At 39.6% G+C, this 20,439-nt stretch overlaps 1 protein-coding gene across 3 annotated transcripts in view; it reads right to left on the bottom strand.

The window, feature by feature from the left end:
* LOC100742957 (talin-1) overlaps positions 1-11,437 on the bottom strand; it is a 50,496-nt gene extending 39,059 nt beyond the window's left edge. Inside the window, exon 1 of one of the 3 annotated variants that reach the window (XM_024370906.2) lies at positions 10,904-11,437. The gene's annotated coding sequence lies outside the window, so the exon portion shown is untranslated. Of the gene's footprint in view, positions 1-9,140; positions 9,291-10,903 lie in introns of those variants that run through there. The other 2 variants (XM_024370905.2, XM_024370907.2) reach the window with 2 other exon arrangements.
* Positions 11,438-20,439: the final 9,002 nt, after the last annotated feature.

Raw genomic sequence — 20,439 nt, 5'->3', positions numbered from 1 at the left:
GGCGGGCGCCGGGGGTGGCGCCGCGACGCTTTGGCGCCTCCAACGCCGAGACGCTCCGGTAATGTTGGCTCCATATACCTACACATTTCAACCCCTCCGATGTCGCACCCTCCCACGATATTCACGTACACGTAACTACGTGGCCGCAATGACAGTTCGGGATTCTATTTCTCACATGTACAGGTGCATTTTTCTACCTCTCCCTTGGCCCTTCTCTTTCACCTTCACCCCTTCCCTCTTTGTCTTTTTTTTCTCTTCCTACCTTTACTGCCTCGTACTGTACGTTCGCGAGCGTTGAGAGACTCGTCGTAAGGTCCGAGAGAAACACCAAGGACAGAGATGGAATAAATTCTGGATTTTATAACCCGGAAGGCCAGCTTCGGCGTCAAGGTCCTCGATGGACCGCGGGGTGTGGCAGCTGTGCAAAGTTCTTGCACGATCAGTTTCTCGATAGCCTGCTTTCACGTGCTAATCTGGTATTTATCGAGTTAGCGCGTGTACGATATTTCTCCGAAATTTGAATTTGGCAAGGCAATGCCACCCATCGAATTAATTTTACAAGAACATCGGAAAAGCTAGGTTTTCGTAATCGATAAAGATGCTTTCTCTCTCATCCACTATATATCCACTAACAAATAAATATATTCGATAACGAAAATGATATATTATTCGATGTAATCGATTACATGCCTTATTAATATATTTCTCGATCTTTATCTTCACCCGATGACATCGGTCGCAATTAAAAAGATTTTGGACGAAGACACGACGATCCCTAGCCCCATGAACCGTGTAATTTTTCAGGCTTTCAGGCTCGATTGTTTACAACACCGGTTATTTGCAATAATTTACTCGAGGCCACTTATTCACCGATAAACTTCACTTTCGATAGTGTTTATCGCCGGTAGCGCTGCAATTTCCACGTGTAACGAGGAAGTCTGTCGAAAAGCGGAGGCAACAATGCGCGGACGATGGAATGATCGAGCCGAACAATATGTAATAAAGGGCCTCTTGGGCCGTCGTAAAAAAGGACGCGAGAGATAACTAATAAAGCCACGGCTCATAACGGGTAATCTTATAACGGGCTTGTTGCACACGTAGCTACGTTACGAGAGACAATCTAACCGGCTGTAAATCCGATCAATCGGCACGCGCCTCGTACCATCCACCCTCTCTCGTCACTCTCTCGTCATCCCGTCCCCGAATGTCTTGCGCATTTCCACAAAATTTTGCGATTAATGGCTTGCCTGCCTTTCACAACCGATCAATAGACGATCTCTCGATGGACCGCGATTTCGTTGTCGATTCTGGTCTCTGATCTATGGTCTCGGCCGGTTAAAATTGATCTAGAACTCTAACCCATGCGAACGTTCGAAAGTTCGACGGCTCTCAAAGAAGATACGAGCGAATTTGTGGAAAACGAAGGCTGTCTCGTGGTGAGCTGGGTGAGTGGCCAATAAACGATCAAGCGTTGAATCGATACAGTCTAATATAGTTATTTCGATGCTTCTTACGTTGTCGATTTCTGCAACACGACTTAAGTTTAGTTTTTTGGCGGAAATTTCTAAGTAGATTTTGCCATTTCCTCTTCCGATAACGATTCCAAACAATCCGATCCTTTGCTACGCTATGCTTTATACAGCTCCTACTAACTAACGAGACATGTACCGCTAAAAAAGGAGCAAAACGGAACAGTTTCGAAAAGATCGTCGACGCTAAAAGCCAGTTACTCCTGCGTAGGATCGGAACGTCAGCTGAAATGTTCCACCCTGATCTACGGAGCACGCTAAAATCGTCTAATAAGTTGAGTAAACATCGAATCATTGTTATTTTTATGTGCAGCACACGGACCTCCATTGAATCGATGACAACGGAGTGAAAGGTACTTTGAGCTGAATGTACGGATAATCCATTAGACGCGTTGTAACCTAAAACTGCGCAAACAAGGGTGATCTTGGATTAAATGTGACGCCCGGATGGATCGTGGGGATGAACATACCGCTAGGAAAATGAAAATAAGTCGCAGCGAAACAGGTGAGCGACGATGACAACGAACAAATATCACAAACTAGCAATTTCGATAACCAACAAGGCCATTTGCAAAAGTTTCTTTCGTATCACGCAAGCGTACGTCAAGTATCTGTATAATAATTATTACCGCAACGTGACAACTGAAAATAGAAACGATACTTTTATTCTTAGAGGGATTGAATGGCAGAAGACGAATACTGTTTGAACATTGCACGAGTTTTGCAATTAGTTATTATCTTGAACCAATTTGTGTAAATATCGTTATCTCTTTGCAATCTCCATGTCGCGATTAATATCTCATCATTTTTCACTTTATGCTAATTCGGCCCTTCCGTATCGATATATATATATTATATACTTCTATGGTAAAAGAAGCAAACAAAGTTCTATAGTTACAGAGGGTGAATATCAAATAAGCGAAAGTATATCTTTACATTTTAGATACCGATTAGACGTAAAATCCGTCGCTGAGACGCTTACATTTTTCTTTGAATTGATTTACATGCGCCGCAAATGCGTTTCTCGGTACAATCGAAAAAGCAATTAGCCGAGACACTATTTTGCGTTCTATTTAATTCCTATAGCTGCTGGTTTAACGAGATCTGCACGTATACGCATTAATTAAAACGTCAAATATTCCTGCATCGCTCCGATGAATATCTCCGTGTATAATATAACATGTTAGAAATAATTATACGAGTATGTCCAAATTATACGATACACGCAAGTTTCGGTCGTTGGCTTTGTCACAGAAAAACGAGCCTTACCGAATTTATCGCGAAAGGTCCAGTCCGCAATTTGCGTAACCATACGAATAAGAAATGAGAAAAATCGAAAGCAGACACGAGTATACCTGACGACAACGACTTTATGAAATAAAAGTAAAGCGACGGTATAACGGCAGAGGAACCTGCGATTCATTTCTATTCATTTTCCTATTTACGTTCGTAAAGAGCAATTTACTTACTACACGAGTCTTTGTACCTAAATGTTAAATACTATAAATACTATTAAATACTATAGTTATTTACAATAAATACATTAGACATTATATATACGTTGTACAATAAACATGATATAATTATCTGCTTTCTCTACAGCGTGATAGATAACAAGAAATTCGCTTTCCACAATCTTATCGAAATATCACCGTTGCCTTCTGAACATCAGAAAATCCTTCTTGATGACAACGTTGTCTACGGACAACGATGCACTTTTATTCTCAAGGAGGCAATTTAATGGAACAATCGTCCCCTTTTAAATAAATTCCTTAGCAGTCCGTGTAATGTCGCAGAAAAAGTAACGAGGCATATCGTTGTCTCGACGTGCATCGTGCAAGATCGTGCATTCGTGACAAACAGTGTCTCTCAAACGATGCGTCGTCGAATCGAAATCGATTCATCGATCTTCCTGTAATTCTTGTTTTCTTTTTAAATAACCATTAATCCTGTTACTCTCCTTAACATCAACATATCGAGATATTATTTATTATTGTTATCAGCATCGCTGATATAGTATACATAAGCTAGCGACGTAACCTGTTAATGAGGATTAAATGTAACAAGGCGTATAATTGGTTCCGAGAGTCCACTTCGTCTCAATGTGGTTCACCAATCGCCGTAATGATCCCGTAACGAAGTCGTTTGTTTCCTTCGAGGGAAACGGAGCCACGGAAAAGAAACGAATCTGAAGGGAGAAATATACGAATATTAAATAAATGACCATGAAATTACATGATTATCCAAAATTACGCAGATCTTTCGCACAGATAATACGAAAATGTTTGACGATACGCGTCGATGTTGAATAGTGCCATGTATATCGTTTGAATATTATTAGATTCATATAAACACGTGAACCAGGGGTTGTCAACGTTGAAACATTTTGATTTCTATCCATCGACAATATCCTATGAAACTTTCAATGTATTTTAATATTCTACGCATCTTTCTCTATTCTTTTTCATTCTTATCTCAACGTTTTGTTTCCTCTAACTATTTCCCCGTTATTATTTAATCGCAATAACACAGGGATAAATAGTAAATAAGTTGCAACGACAAGAACAAAACGTATCAAGCTCGAATAAAATGGAATGCAAATGGAATGTAGTGTAATGTTATTATAATAACAAGAACAACGATAACGATGACGATAACGATAACGTGATGTAACGACGAAACAGAGATAACAATGGCAGAGCATATGAAACGTCCGAACGCAAAACGTTTACACCAGAGATCAAAATAGACAGTTATCTTTCGTTTCTAAAAGAATTATGTTCCAACTTGTATGTTTCGTTTAGGAAAATATCTGTTCTTGTGAAATTTTTATCGAAACAAATGTTAACAAGTGAACAGATATTTTAGAATCTGTATAGTAAAAGTTCCATGGACACAAGTTGTTTTAGAACGTGTATTAAATAAGATCACGTGCGATAGATAAAAGTACCAAACGGACGAAGTACTAGTTTTATACATAACAATATAATAACATATTATTCACGCGTTTATCGAATAGAAGATATGAAAATCATAAAGGATGAACGTTATAAACTGAAATACAATAGCAATCCTATAACACAGGGTCCGGCCAGATAACATGTAAAAGCCGACACGACGTGATTCCTTCCGGGAAAAATAAATTTGATTATTTATCGTACGCAGGTATCGCGCCGATTCTAAACTAAACGCGTTCGAACTTTATTTTCGAAAAACGAACCCTTAAACAGAAAAATACCGGCTTATATTTCATACGAAGATATTAATTACTTATGTCACGATTTTCATATCTCTTATTCGTTTTATAAACGTGCGAATAGTATGATATTACATTAGTACGTGTATTGTAGTACGTGTAAGTGTATAACATTAGTAAGTGTATTGTCTATGTAAATTAAAGATAAATAACATATTCGGAACATCAATCTGACCGTAATAATTATTTAATATCGCTTCGCAGTACTATTCATCGAATAGTATTCAATACTTGTTACTATAATTGAGAACTTTTTAAATCTCCATAAACGAAATATCTGTTCCTCTTATGGAAACACCTTTGGTTCTACGTTTTACACGTTCTGTTCAAAGTAAAACTTACTTTCAAGAACTTTTCTTTGTCTGTTCTCATCGGACAACTTCGAACGTGACAACGTGTTCTAAAAGAGGTTGTACAATCCATGTTTTAAATAGAAGCTATTAAAATTCTTCCACGACTCTTCCGATCGCTGATTTATGTTATTACAAATGACACGTTCCAAGTTATTCGGACGCGTAACTCGTACCTCCCGAGTATTCCATTTCGGCTTAATCTCAACGAGTCGATGACAAAATCGATTTCACGCGATTACCCGTCATCGCTGGCTGTGTTGGCCGAGGCGCGTAACTCCATTATGATCTTCGCAGAAACACGCGCGCACAGCAACCCTGTAGTTACTTCGTGCACATTGCCTGTATTGCGCGCGCGTACGCATTTCATGCACAAAGAACGCGTTATTTCGAAGCATCGCATATTCTACACGCACCGGACATACGCATGCTTCTATTTATACAGCTCGTACCGGAACTGTGTCTTCCAAACGCACAAACGTGTATTTTGGCCGAGCCAAATGTTTTGTCACAACCGTGACGAAAATGAATCGATAATCGAAAACGAAGTACTCGGTTTCACAAAAGCGTAATCCCTTTACAGACGCAATTTTTGCCATACAATGACCCACCAGCTTTTACAATGAAACGTTTTAACCAGGCATTTGTTTCGGAAAGCAAAATGATACAAGCGTTCGCAAACTATGAATAGCCCTATGCTATATACACAGATAAAAGATTAATTTCTGGCGAGAAATTCAATTTTATTCTAATTGTAGCTACAAGGATGACGATAATCGTGTATCGTCGTTGTGGGACGATAGAATAACTTGACAAAAGATGAATACATTTCTTTATTACAATGCTTGATGAAAGTAGTGTTACTACGTTTTATATTTATGCTATTTATGTTATCTGTTTCTTAGGCAATGCTAGCGAAAATATTACGTACTCGATGTGTTACGGATCTATCAATTATTTGATAGATAATTAGTAACAACGAATAAGTAGATTCCTCTTCAATTGCAAACATTATATCGTTATTTCAGAGTTGATTAATCTGTAAGTTTAATGTAGTATACGTTACATAACAGTTGGACTAACTAATCGTTCGGTTAGCTGATACTCTCATTAATAACTACGTTAAGAAATCAACATTAACATTTTATCGAGGATACGTAGAATTTCTAATTGAAAACCAAGAATTCGAAACGAAGCTATCGTATAAAAAACAGTAATAAATCAAATAAACAAGGATTCTAAAGAAATTTAAATTGCCTGTAACGATTTCGCGACTCGTACGAAAGCATAAAGTTAGTTTTCTCGGTTCATTCATCCGCTTTCAATGGCAAGTAAATCAATTCTACGAAATAAATCAACGCGCGACCGTTCAGCTTACCAGAGTTATCGACAGCATGAATAATAATATCTAATTCCTGAATGGAAGCGTTTAAGCATCGGTAATAATAACTGCATCGGTAATAATGCAATCTTGATTTCTACGTCATCGTCCACAGAAGAAATGATACATCGATACTTTTATGTCTCTTAGATTGTTATTTCCATATATGTACGTACGTACATATTCTATCTTATTCTGACTACCTACTTTCACATACTACCGATTTATTTAGTCAAATTCGATACACTCTATGTAACTCACAGTCCTTCGTATGATATAACACAATTTTTGGTAGTAGAAAAGTCCCGAATATTTTCTTTCCAACGTTTTAAAATTCTTCCATTAGATATCTTCAATGTACGTTAGACATATGCTTGCCGTCTTCGGTACGTATATTCAATTTTTATATGCAATTTGCTCATGATCACTATCCTGATAAACAAAGAATTTTAAAACTGTATATCTCACAAGCGCTATTTATATAAATAATAAGTATGTCCAAGAAACGCGAATGCTTATGCATTTCAAATATTTAGTTATTATTAACCGATATTTAGGGAGCGAAATAAATGTTTATCGTTCATCTCTATGTCTGTTAGAAAATCAATTACTTAAACATCCGCGGCTTAGCGACAAATAAACTTAAATAGTTGGTGAATAATTTAAATCCTGCGCCTAGGGATTCCTAGCCTTTAACCAACCGTGCGTATAAAAAGAACTAGAGATATAGCTAGAATTTAAAACATTTCATACGCGATATTATTGCTGACAAATGAAGGGAGAAAAAAGGGGAATTTGAAACGAATTATAATTAAATTTGAAGAAGTTTGGGGTTACAAATGATTGGATATCGTGCAATTCATTCGAATGGCAATATCCCGAGCGATATCTCCGTTGGAAATGAGTCACGAGGGCTGTTCGAGGCCTTCCGCTTCCGCGAGGCCTTTTTATTCGCGTCGATCGGAGAATAAAGATCGTCACTTCGGATAAACTCAATGAAACCTTAAAGCCGAGTTCTCAACTGGCTCCAAGTGGATCGCGATAATTAAATTGTGAGTCTGGCTCAATTCCACGGAAATAAATCTGCGGAGGAGCATCGGTCACGCACCGCGCGAATTAAGAACTCTAAATCCGAAAGTGCACGGCAAACATAGGAAAACTGTGTGTTTCACCATCCACTAAACCAACTTTTTTCATTCCTTTTTCTATTAAAGGCAATTTGTAATGAGAAAATGTTTCTCCTTTCATCGCGCTTTCTGCCGTTTCGAATTTACAGTTTCTTTTTTTTTTAAATAAAAAAAATCCTATTTTTTATAAATATACGCCTATATAGTTCTACAAAAATCCTAATTTGGAAACTTATTACTATTTTACCGACTTATTTGTATTCCATTGTTATTCTGTTTATTCCGACTGTATCGGACGACTTATCAAACTTAATAACATTCTATAACGTAAAAAATTCTATTAAAAGTAAAAGAATAGAGAATTCGATAGTTTCAGGTTGTTCAGAGAATTCGCGTTAGAGTAAAACCGACGAAACGAATGCAACAAAAAAGAAAGGAGAAAGAAAAAAAAATAGGCACGCGTGAAAGAAGGGGAATTGCAAAGTAGTTCAATAATCGTCAAAGGCTAAAAATTAATCGAACGTCGCGACCCGATAAATCACCAATATGCTTTTAAAAAATCACTATGACCCACCCGTCAAAAGGCCATAAAAAGAGCTATGACAATTTTACTTCGACGATATTTTCAAAGAATTTAAGGTAATCGAACACCGATACGGGACGTGTTACGTATTTATTACTACACCGTCGAAGAAAGGAGAGTTGATTTATATATTTCCCCAGATGGATTCAAAAAACAAGAAAATAAAAAATGACCTTAAGGGCAAAGTAAAACAAAAGACCCGGTGACATCGCGAGGAATTAAAAACCGTGGCAAATCGTCGATGCGAAATCGGAACGAATTTTCTAGGGTCCCGAACTTGGCCAAACGCAGAAACTTAATAAAGTCTCGTGAACAGTGGTAGCAGATGGGTTTCCCTATTTAACCTCTTACAGCCTGCCTATTGATTTTCTCCGGTCCTATTGTTTTGGCACGTCGCGCATTTAACGAAACGTAAGAGAGAAACGGGAGGAACGAGAGGAGAGCATCGAGGAGAGAGTACGATACAGAGTAAAGTGTTGGCGAAATCTACTTCGATGATCGATTTGCGAAACGTGAAACAAACGGCACAAGTTGATGCACAGACGCACGAGCGGAGAGGCCACGAGCTGTCAATTTGTCGCGATGTTGTGAATCATCTCTATTTCGGGAGACACCCGTTTGGTGGTCCTACCCCCTTCGTTTTTGAGGTTAGCTCGCCCGTAATCCGCCTCGACTCTCAGACGTATACGATCATATACGGCCAAGAGGCAGGTATATGCCTCTAAGCGATTAATAAAGTAACACGGGAGATCGCGTTTTATCGGTGTGAAAACGAGCAGGAACGATTGGAAAAGTCTAAACGAGAGCAGCACGCCCATCTGTCGGAAATCACGGAAAAATCAATAGGAACCGGCAGCATCGCCACCAGCCGTCGGTTTCGCGATATTATCCGGCTATTCGTACATTCTACTCACCGTAAAAAATATCCATAGATAGAAAAGAAGCCCTGTTTCGTTGCACAAAATCAATTTGTCACTTCGGGCACAACCACACGTCCGACAACACTCTTGCGACTCCACCGTTTCAGTTTCGAGCGTTCCTCTCGTTCAAGGTCAGTGACGGCGCGTGTTACGAAAAAATTAAGGCGCCTTGAGTACCCTTTCCGAACGAGACGGCAATTGGCAAACGTCTTTTTTTCTAGTTTCTTTTTTAACTGAATTACTTCGAATCAGAAATATACTCGTTATACCGTTTCAATGCATTCTAACGTATAGTTGCAGCGATATTTCCAACAATGAAATTTTAATGTTTAATATCTAATATTTGTAATTGTAATATCCGATCGAAGATTTTAATTATAAAAGGTGCAATAATTTTATACGAGTTATAAATAAATAAATAAAAGTGCTATTATCTTTTGGAAATCTTGTTTCGTGTATTAGGCATAATCGGATTAGTATATCTATAAATACGATGAATAATATCAATAAAGTATATCTTCTTAAGTACTATTACTACATTTCTATTGCTAAATTCTTAAACGTTTTTTTATCTTTACATTCGATCTTAAAGATTCACTCGAAAATCGTATTACCTCAAAATATCAATATTACTATGCTTATTTAAGAATTTGTTAAAAACATTTTATATCTCGTTAAAAATGTTCATAATCAACTGTATTATGTGTTTCTTATTGTCCAATTACGAAAGTATGTACTTTAAATAAATTTAGAAGTTATGCAGAAAATTTCTGATAATTATATCAGCAGGTAATTTTCAAATCACAAGATATTTAATTAATTTAATTTTTCGTTTCAGAAAATTTCAATAACACGATGATCGATAACAATCTCGCGCGGGCCTCGCCGCGCTACGCACTTCCCTGGCTTCATCCAAATAACTAATCCAAATAAACAGACTCTCCTCTAAAAATAAAAAGAACCAATCATACGCGTGACAAGAAAACACAGCGAACGATCTCCGAATGTTTCGCTTCCTGAAAAGCCGTGAAATCTAACGACGATAAGAGAACGATTTAAAAAGTTCGCTGGTTCGCTGAGAATTATCTCAAAAAATCCGCGAGAAATGATAGATTTCCATAAAAACGTGTTAGGAGGTCCGTGCAAGTTGTAAGTAAAGCTGGAAACAAATCCAGCATCGGGTACAGAATCGAGACCGCACCAAATTTGGTCATGCCAGCCAGTCTCCATTCAGAACCGTGTACGTTTCGTAGTACGCAATGATGTAACGCGCTTTACGCTACTCCGTGTATCGTATTCCGTGAAATCAAATAACAAGAATTCGTTATAAACGAACACAAACGGAAGAGAATCTCCGTCCCGATTTTTCATTCTTCTATCTTGTTTTTGTCACGTGCAAATTTAACCTGCTGAGTAATAGCATGAGACTGAAATCCAAAAATATTACTCTCCTTCGTACAGTATGAATGTGTCGATGACATCACGTTTTTTCGTTATCGTATATTACTCGCGTAGTTTGTGTTGTTAAAAAACTGCTCGTCTTTCGTTTAACGAGTTTTCTGGGACGTCTTTATAGTTTGAGGCATAGAATATGCAGAAACGTGTCTTACGGTTTGCCAACGGGAAATACACGATTATGTATAATTACACGATCTCTGACCCACGATACGAATAAGTTATAAGGTTGCTAAAGTGTAAGGGAAGTGAACGCCGATGTTATTCGTACAGGTGATATTGCCAATTATTGACAAACTTACTTCTTTGTCGTAAAAAGTCCAATACCTCCGAAAATCGACACTGTTGATTCGAGCCACGCTTAATCACGAACTTCAACTTGATCTGGATATCGTAGAAAAACCGATATCGCACGTATCAAGTACACAGGACAAACATAAATCCTCACGCTTCATTTTAAATCCACTATACAGCCTCTAAAACGAGCCACTCGCTCTACTGCATATACCACTTTTACCAGGCCAAGTACCAGTCGCCAGTTCATTATTCGTTCAAAATAAACGTTCGTGTACCAGCATGATTCCCGTATGCTTCTCCCCTGCGACTTCCCGAAAATCCTTGTTGTCTTCGTTTCTCGTTGGATTATTATATAACGAGGTCGGAATTAAAAGAGTTACGCGGAAAAGTATGACACATATCGGCCATCCGGTATTTATCTACACACGAAGGAAGTGGTCGTCGATTTTCTCGCAACGCGATGACCAACGTCCACGGCCGTCGACACGCCGTGAAATTGTGGCGAATAAAATGACGAGAAGGACGATTAACAGCCTGTTGCTTCTTCTAATCGCGTAGGCCACCCACAAGACGCGTAAGCTCGCGCGTTCCTCGCATTCTTCGCGCGTCGGCGGCGCTACGAAAGAAAAATAAACGTAGGCGTCTTTTTCACGTTGTCGTTGTCGCCCAACAGAATGCACCTGTGCATAAACCGGCAGGGCGTGGGCGATGCTCGATATACGTAGCGGGCAAATAGCTCGGGATACGTGGGCACGACCTGCATTTCAAATGCCTCGAGGACAACCCGACTGCGTTTACGTGATTTTTCAACCAGCCCGGAAACTTTAATCACGCTTTCGCGCTCGGTTCGACGTACGATTTATGCAACTTTTGTGTTACGAACCGATCGCAAGTAGAGAGCAAGCGACGATATTACGAACGATATTTTTCCAAACACGTTGGAATTTCCCATTGTTTATAATAGTTTGTCGCGATGAATATACCTATGGTAGTCATTCGTTTTTCGAGAAACCGAATACCAATTATGCGATAACCGTGCGAACGTTTCTTGTAAAATACGAAGTAGTTTTTTAAGAAAAAAATCATCAGAATCGAGAAATCTATTAACACGGAAAAAGCGTATTCATAGCCGACTTGGCGTCACGCATGAAGAGAATAGGAACGGGGCCAGTATTTCGTTGCCAAAATCTTAATAATTACCTCTACTTTGTCGTCGTTACAGCAACGTTACAACTTTAACAACCGATTCTCGTCCGACACATCGTTTTTCAAATTATATTCGTCCGTCTTGCAAAGCTCTGTAACATTTGCGCTTGTTCCGTCGATAAAAAATAGACAAGTGGTACCAGGAAACAAGGAGAATCGTTTTATCATTTTACGTGAAAAGGTTATTTCGTTACGACACGCTTTTACAGGAAATAAACGTAATACATTCTGCGAGTGTTCTCGGGGACTTCGGAAGTGTGTATTTGAGAAACCAGGACAAACCGACATCGATTGGAAAGTGGATAGCACGAGATAAATCTTGCGCTTCCAGCGTCAAAGAGAAAAGTTTCGGTTGGACAGTTGCCAAGACGGCGCTTATAATCCAATTTTCATTCATTTCTGCTTTTTTACCGCACGAGGAAAATGTTTTCTCTCTTGTGGAAAACGTTAGCCTTGGCCTGCCTTATCATCCGTTTCCTGCGGGGACTCCAAGATGGAGCAAGCACCGCTCACGTCGAGCTGATAGTACAATTTTATGAGTACGTTAGCATTTCGTTTAATGAATAAATTTTTATTCTACGTTCGAAGGTTTGTGAAATTTTTATCGCGACAAACGGTATCAACGTTAATTGGAAAATAAAATTTATCGCACTTCCTAAGGGTATAATATACTTCTCTTCTACTCAGGGCCTGAGTGCACCCTAAGAATTACAGAATTCGTTAAATTTCGCAAAGCTGAAGTAATATTCAAGCGGTACTCGTTTATTTGCCCTGCTGTTTGTTCTATTTTGCTTTATGTTGCGCATATAAAAAGTATAATATCACCGATCAATATGTTACAATATACGAATGTATTAATAATGATAATTTTGCAACTCGTGAAGTTATTAAAGTTTTCACAAAGTTCTTATTGCTCGCTAACGAAATTTTTTCGCACTTTTTCCATAAATCGTTGTCACGCGATTAACAATCATTCTTTATCCCTCATCCTATTTCAGCAAAGCAAACACGGAAGACCAAGCATCCATCTCCGAAGTCCTATCTCGATCAACATCTCCATGTGGCTCCTGGAACCACGAATGAATCAGTTTGTCAGGCGATCGCCAGGCAACTCATTTTTGGAGCAAACCGGCAGACACTAGCACCGTTCCTCGGCCCTTCAATGGCAATAAATATAGGAACAACCCCCGGAGATGCCTCCATCTAGCAATTTCCCGCTCCTTTCTCTCTCGGACAAGTTTATCACCCCCTTTGTCCTATCCATCGTTCGCGATACACCCTGTCGTCGAATCGTTGCTACACCCATCCTAGAAACTTTCTCCATTATATACATCTCATGTACCTAGGAGAAACTTTATCGAGCACCGAATCAGATTGATATCGGTGGAGCTAGATACATGGAAGTTGTAAGAATGAGTCAACTACCCGAACGTTTGCCCGCTAGCAAGCATAGCGTTCTAACGTTATCGGAGCTTTTGAACCTTTTCAGGGGCATAAAACGTCGTTATTCCTTTTGTGACAGATATGCTGGCAGCAGGGTCCTCTCAGATGAAATCGTCGAATAAAATTGTTTCTACGATTTTGCTTGCGCACGATTGAGAGATGCAGCGTGAAATTTTGAAAGTAACAGAAATTTGTCGCGGACGTCGAAATTAGCGAAAGTCTTTGCTCGATTGTGTAACGTGCGAGGGTTTCGTATCGCTCCAGACAATTTTTATCAATTGTGACGTTCTTCTCGTTAAATAATCTCATTCGACGATTACGAAACTTCTATCTTGGCGAATGTCTAAACCATGATCCATGATCCTAAAGCTAGATCGTTGTATCGTCTTTTTGTAGTGATTCAATGATCAAGCATCCGAGCCTATTCTCATTCTGAAACTAATCTCCTAGACCGACACGTGCCGTTTCCCATTCCAGGAACAGAATATCCGCCATCGGCACAAGCTACAAGGTAGTTTTCGCAAAGAAGAGAAACAGTCTGCAGAGGAGGATGCAACCAGATATAGAGAAATCGTCGGGGGCAGAGCAACGAGGAGAATAGATTTTATGGGGGAACTTCGGAAGCCTGGAACCGGGGGTCGTACTGGCGGTGGCCATAAAAAAACTAGGCGCCCGCTTCAGGATACGACGAGATAGGATATGTTTTGCCAAAAGCTGGGAAGCGTCGCGACGGCGCCAGGAAGTCTGGAGCCAATGTCCCGGGCTCTCCTGGTTACTGTCAATTCCAACTGACTTCTATCCCAGAAATTCGTCCCAAAAACTACGTCGTCGTTGTGTTTTCGCTTTGCTAAATTCTTTATTATCGTTATATTTTTCGATAGTATTATAATTCTTCCTCTTGATTATTTACCGCGGATGATACATAATAGCTTTAAAGAACGAATCAATGCTGTGGTATTCGTAACATAATTTTTTTGGCATAAATACTCAAAGCAACGTGAATTACTTTTTAGAAAAGGCAAAACCGTCTCACTACTGTTACGATATCGTTAGGAAAATCCACTTCTGTTATCAAACTATATTTTCCAGTGCACTTGTGACAAAAGAAAGAACGATTCTCTCGAGGGAGAATCGTAATTCGTTCTGTGGACACGGCGTTTCACGTGACGTTTAACAATACAGGAGGATTAACCACGAGCAAAGGGTGAGGGACAGAAAGAATTCTATACGCAGTGGAGGGAAAACTTGGCAAAGTTTCGTACGAAAGGGGGTTCCTTCGCGTGCTACTGTGCGAGTTCATCTCCGTTTTGGATACAGATGATTTATGAGCGAGACGACGGCAAACGATGGACATAAATCCAGGAATAAATTCATTTTTCTGAAAGGTTTCGATCGTCTCCGTGCCAGATTATGGTCTACCCTACCCACTGCTATTGCTTGAGATATGTAGATAAGATACAAGTTTGCATTATGCGAGCCAGGGAATAAATACGTCTTTCGAAGGATAGTTCTCGGAATTTATTCGAGGAATCCATTTATCTCGATCTGTTTATCTGTGCGAACTGTTGCAAGGAACTTCTCCACGCGAATTCGATGAGTCACAAAGACGACGAGTATCCTTGTAAGTCTGCGCTTTTTCGCTGAACGTACAGCAGAAAGAAGATTTTCGGGTGAAGTTTCCTAGTCCGCAAATCTTATCGCTACCTTTTAAACGTTTCTTATAATTCTCCAGGTGTTCACAGCGTTATAATCTGCCAGATATACACTCGTGGTAAAAGTGAAATCTATTAGAAAGTCGCTTCCCTACGAACCTTACACATCGGTCCTATAATATTCATCCAACACAATTCGTTCGTATTTAGATGTTTCTACCTCATATAGTTTACGATTTTCTCGCCGCCGGAAGAAAGGGAATGCAGATACGTTACAAGACCCTAAAAGAGTACAATGGAACAAGCCCTTGCGAGTTCAGTCGAGGATGATTCGACAAATTCTCGATCGTACGCGTGGGGGATGCGCACCGAGAGCAAGAACGAAGCGTGTGCGGCTATCGAAATCACCATAAAAAGTTACCCGTGTCTAATGCGGCAACCGTGAATCGTAAATTCGAAGAGAATTTATGCGTAGAACGATTTCTGCTCGAGTTCTCCCTGATGAAGACGATGATTTATAACACGACGATCTTTAACAACGATGTTTTATAACCACTTTGACGTTCTACGATATTCGTTTCTCTTTATTGCTTGGTACAGAGTTTAAGAGGATTTTCGATTATGGGTACCAAGTATGTAAATATAAGTTATCGTTTTAATAATATATAAACTTCAAAATGAACTGGATGAAATAAACAACTGAACAACGATAGAATAAAGTTGATACGATAAAAGAGGCATGGCTCGATCCGATCGAATAAACACCGAGCGTGCGCATTTTCTATAGAATGATTAGCGTGGCGACTTCCGGCGGACTCCCTGCGAACGACGAGTTTCCGGAAAAAGCATCTCGCTGACAAATGACACGTCGTGATTCTCTGTTCGTCCAAGCGGATGTGACGACGTATCGCTAGCTTGTCTCGTCCCCCTTCTATGTCTCCGCTGTTTCTTCCCTTACAGATTCGTTCTCCCTTTTCGTACGCGGTCGTCGTTTTCGCCCGACTGACTTTTCAGATTCCATGGAATCATCGCCCCCTTGGTCCCCTTGATATAAAAATAGCTGGCGGAACCGGATACCGGAAGCGCGGCAGGGCATCACCCTAACGATACAACGAAAATCCAAGAGCCATGGAAACCAAGGAGCTTCCCTCGAGTTCTATTCCGATTTGTATCCATGGGACAGAGAAAAATTGCATCGAAGTGTAATTAATTCGAACGACTCTGCCTCGGTAGATAGTTCGTCGACGTCGTAAATATCCACGAGTTTCCTGATAATTAATTTTTATTAATTCCATTTCCGTTAATGCGAAAATAATAACGTAATTCGCGATCGATTTTTGCTGCCTGATATTTTTGGTAAATAAGATCCGAATATTCTTGTTTGTTGTATATTTCATTTGTTCGTAATGTGATAATATGTTATTATCTACGAATTCTCAACTGGTATCGTCGAGTCGTGGATTACCGCGACAGTTCGTGTCAAGCAAGTGACAGTGTGCCGATTGACAACGCTACTATAAACTGGTTTGTTACAGTTGGTCCCTATTTCCATGACCATTGTCTTAAAAGGTATCGAGGACGCGTTACTCGAAACGATAGACGAAATGGAACCCCTGGGGTTAATTAAATCAGCTAGAATCGTCGCATCGTTTCTGTACGCGCCGTTAAAATTATAAACTCGAATTAGCACACGTGTCGCTCGTAATTTGGCTCGTTACATTGACTCCCTCGTATAATGTATCGCGTCAAATATTTTAACGCAAGAAATACCCCTAGCGACCACCAAAATGAAATATCACATAGTATAATTCGTCAAGCATAAGTTGAAATCGTAAGAAAATCTATCGAAACCTTACTACATCTTACGATCGTTACGATAATTGAGTTTATAAAAACTGTTCCTTTATCTTGATCTTTATCTATGTCCTTTATTCCACGGCTGAAGTAATTTCATGAATTTCTTCTTATAAAGAACAATCGATGTAATTGCCTCCGAACGAAGTAAACTTTTTCGACTGAACACGATAATGTTACGCTACTAAATTAGCTTGAACAACAAAAAATGCAAATAAATGACGGCAGACGTGGATTGCGAATGAAACGACTGTTAACAAGTCCCTGGAGGAAAGAAGGAAGAGGGAATTGCTGGCGCGAACTGTGTCGAGGGTGTTAACTACCGTAGACGAGATACTTGACTAACCCCTGGCATTTAAAACGCATCGAGCATTTGGCCACACGGTGCATTAGTCCTGGTAGAATGATCATGGATATACGAGCAAAGGGATGTATCGTACCGGGTGTGGACTTAAGTAATGAACGTGTTCACGGGGTGCGAATATTAAATTACAAGTGCTCGCGTACGGCGCACCATAACGCAATATACATATACGGCTACACGTAATTCATCGTATCGTTTGCTTCGTATTGAGCTTCGATACCTTGCAATACGTATGACTCGTTGCTTTTTCAAAGTTTGTATCTTTTAAAGATCCTAAGTAACACCTTTCTTTTTCATGCCCATTCTTTTCATTCTGTTCTTCCATTCTATCTTTTTATTTCAAACTTTACCAACATAACTGTGACAATCGCATCTCGTTATAGCGTCAGTGATGTTTCAAAAAGTTTGGCATAGAATGTTTTATGGTAAATGTTCGAACACTTTCGAGAGTCATCGTGTATCTATAGATAAAGAACCCGTCCTTTCGAAAACATTAAATGGGATACGAGTATTCGAAAGCTCGATAGAGCGAATACACGCGAACGGCGGAAATTCGATCATGCCATTGGTTCGCATTTTCACGAGTTTCCGCGTCCAATTTGTAGGATATATAGCTGGCAGCGGTGATCAGGTCCCTCGGATCGTTCCTGCACCCCATAAATATCCAGAAACCACATAAACTGACCATTCTGAGTGGCTAGCTTCCATCTACGTGCGTCGAAATTCTCGTGAAAGACCCCCGCCGGTAGAATCGCGTGTCCACGAGAGACAAAAGTTACTTACCCTTGCGGCGAGCTACGCAGGATACACCCCACCTACAAGGGGTTGCTACGTACACTGGCCAGTGTACACAAACCACCCCTGACAGGGCCGAATAAAGAGGACGCTCCTCGACAGATTACTGCTTAAGTGGTTCGATACTCTCCTCTTAAGTAGTCGCTACTTTGTTTTCCTCGGTCGTCACTTTGCAACGGAGATAAAAGCCTACGTTTCCACGTTCGGTGGTTCGTTCTCTGTAACATCATAATGAATTATGTATCAACGAGTGGCAAAAAAGAAAAAGAAGAAAGAAAAAAGATAATAATCGATTTAGGGTATGAATATTCCGAGATTTTGCACATCAAATAGTAAATATATAGAGGTTTATGTGTAGGAGAATGATCGATCGGTGTTGTTTAAAATAATAAATTAGTATACAGGCTATATTCGCTAACTCATGTGCCGCTATAGATATCTTCATTTCGCGTACGTCAACGTATTATCGTTGCCATATCGATCGTTCAAATCGCGTAATTCGTACGAAACAATTTCTTTGCTAACTTTGTATTCGCTGTCAGAAAGATTAAAAGCTAATGAACATTAGCATGAAAGCTATACGGGAAAGCGAGGAAAGTCTAGTACCCCTCCCGGTGACGAAGGACGATTAATAATAATTAAAATCGAATTCAGTGTCCAAAGACGCCCCTGTAAGCCGAGCAAAAACATCGTTGATCTATGATTCTCGTGAAAGATTATAAATGTCATCATCCCTAGTGTTCTTTCTTGCTCAATAAATTCTTATTGTTCCTTGCCCGACGAACCTTGACGAACAAAGTCTACTCCCGGGCTTGCGATTCCATGGACGATCAATTTTTATGCTTTATCGCAGAAATTTTCTCCCTGAGAAATGGAAAAAATACGCGATATCGTCGACAATCGCGAATAGTATCGTATACATCGACATCGTAGTATCGTATGTATTGTTATTTTGTATAACACCTTCGCTTCGCCTAAAGATTATCCCAGTGTATCCAATTTTTGTCAATCCCCCATTGTAGGTTCGTACATATCGTACAAACTCCATTACCCACTCAAATCTGTCAATTAACATTTATTCGTTCGTATACGCCAATCGCGTATTACTCAACACATTCGTTAATCGAATAAATTGCGCGTTAATCGTCGCTGCACGATCCAACATTTAACCAAACTGAACAGATACGTAATGAATAAAATTAGGGGTTGTTCGTCGTAGGGGTTGATCCTAGCAGGAGGAACGATAACACGATCTCGACAAAACGCAGGCTTCCCCGCTCCCGTATGAATATGACTTTCAATCGAGCCACCCCAAAAGTGCAGTCGAGCTTTTAATCAATCGAACCGATAGACGCGTTTTGGCAATTCGATCAACCAAATCGTTCGGTGAATTACGTCCCCGACTATCCTAAATCATCCTCCTTGCATCGGGACCGATTACATAAATCGCGCATTTCGTGTATTGCTCCATTCTATACGTCTCGCTTTCGTATATAATGTGTATACTGGGTGTTTCGTAAAGCTTGGCCTAAAGTTTGTCGAAAAAATGAGCAGTGGAAACGTTAATTCAGAGTATCGATCTAACGAGTATCAAGGGGAAGATGAACTCGGAACGTTGATAACCGATTAAACTGTACTGAATGTATAAAAAATAAGCGTCCTGGCCGCTATCTAATATATATTAAAATCAATTTTTTATTGCATATAGAACTCGTTTCAAACAGGGTTGTCGAGAAGCAAAAGATTTCGGAGGAACCACAGGTCGCAACTCAACCATTTTCTTGAAAAATGACGTAAAGTTCCATTGTCCGCTGCATTGACATTATCTACAATATGTTTACACCTCGCAATTAGATAGAGAGCAAATAACGTGATATTAACGAAGAAGCAGGGAATTATTTATTATGATTTCGTATTATTATAAAATTAATTACTGCGTGAAGGATGTCCTACAAGCACAGGGTAATACTAAAGGAAATGGTGGTCGCTTTAGAAACATTTCTTTTTGAAATACCGTGTATATTTGTATATGTAGTATATTGATGTCTATTTGTACGAATCTATTAGACAATCGTCTCCACCCTTGCAGATGCACGCACGTGACAGAATATATTTCGATTCGTTATAACCGATATTCTCTCTGCGATTCGCACTATCGATGATTGGACACGCAGAACTGAATTTCTGATTTATTAGGGTGAATCGCGCACACGAGACATTTGTTCGA

The sequence above is a fragment of the Bombus impatiens genome, unplaced genomic scaffold (assembly GCF_000188095.3).
Source record: "Bombus impatiens unplaced genomic scaffold, BIMP_2.2 scf_1055, whole genome shotgun sequence".
NCBI classification, from domain to species: domain Eukaryota; kingdom Metazoa; phylum Arthropoda; class Insecta; order Hymenoptera; family Apidae; genus Bombus; species Bombus impatiens.
Note: the sequence above shows the minus strand (reverse complement) of the source record. Positions and strands in the feature narration are given on the sequence as shown.